Here is a 1,106-nt window from a genome sequence, read left to right as displayed (position 1 = left end):
CAGCTGCATGCCTGGGACGGACGCGCGGTGGGTCATCGAGCCCTTATCTCAGCCTGGGGGATAAAACCATAGATGGTCTAAGGCTCGGGGCAGGTGCTGGCTTGCTTCCCTTGCTGCACGGCTCCATGGGTCCACGTCCGTCCTGGCCTGGCCTTGCCCATGCTCAGTGGCCCTAAGCTGCTCTCATCCTGCCTCGTGATGCTACCAGAGGCCAGTGACGTGCAGCGACTGGGCTCGGATGGAAAACGTGTGCGGGGGTGAGGACCGGGAAGGGACCCAGCGCCTCTGGATGGTCGCTGAGGCTGAGACACGCCGGGTGCGAGACAGCGGCACATTCTGTCCCCAGGCGGCTCTCAGGGGAGCCTGCCGGCCTTTCCAGGGGCAGTAAACATCAGCTGGAGACCCTGCCACGGGCCCGGCAGCATGGAGAGCCAGGAGCACAGCACGCTGTGGGAGGGGGCAGGCGCACAGATCATGACAAAGCCCGTGCACCTGTCACCCGCTGCACAGAAAGTTCCTGCAGTAGCAAAGCCAACATCAGGAGCACCTCCTCCGTCTTCATTTCTTAAGGGAAGAACTAGCTACTAGGATCTGGATATAATCTAGGACTGGCTGGTGGGTGGGTGGAAGATCTAGCCAAGGGGACATGAACAGGTCTGCACAGGTGCAAAGGAAACCTCGAACACATGCAGCTGACGGAGGCAGCGCTGCCTGCCTGAGTTAACAGAGAGCCTGAAGCGATCCCTCGGAGACGGGGGTGACTTACTCCTTCCAGGTGGCCTCCAGTCCCACCTCTCCCACTGCCGTCCAGTGTGACCTTGGCTCAGCCCCAGCCTCTGGCCGTGCCTCAGTTTCCCCACTTCAAACAACACTCACACCTGCTTCCTCTGGGGGATAAAGGCCAGTATTAAAACACCCCCTGCAATGGCGTTTTCCAATGCTCCCTCTCACAAACCAACAGGCCATCACCTATTCCCGGCACGTCCAAGCCCTCGTCATCTCCCGGACAGCCCTCGCCCCGGCAATCTCTCCCGACACCTTCCTTTTTTTGGGAAGTCGCCCGCCCTCTGCCAGGCGCAGCCAGGACCAAGTGGGAGCTACATTAT

At 60.5% G+C, this 1,106-nt stretch overlaps 1 protein-coding gene across 1 annotated transcript in view; it reads right to left on the bottom strand.

Annotated features, from left to right (window-relative positions):
* The window catches only part of LOC102380162 (chloride channel protein ClC-Kb), a 22,495-nt gene extending 21,397 nt beyond the window's left edge, over window positions 1–1,098 (bottom strand). The window contains exon 1 of the mRNA XM_025203684.1: window positions 970–1,098. The gene's annotated coding sequence lies outside the window, so the exon portion shown is untranslated. The remainder of the gene's footprint in view (window positions 1–969) is intronic.
* Window positions 1,099–1,106: the final 8 nt, after the last annotated feature.

Source organism: Alligator sinensis, unplaced genomic scaffold (assembly GCF_000455745.1).
Source record: "Alligator sinensis unplaced genomic scaffold, ASM45574v1 scaffold512_1, whole genome shotgun sequence".
Lineage (NCBI taxonomy): Eukaryota > Metazoa > Chordata > Crocodylia > Alligatoridae > Alligator > Alligator sinensis.
The sequence above is the reverse complement of the archived record's forward strand: the minus strand, read 5'-3'. Positions and strand labels throughout refer to the sequence as shown.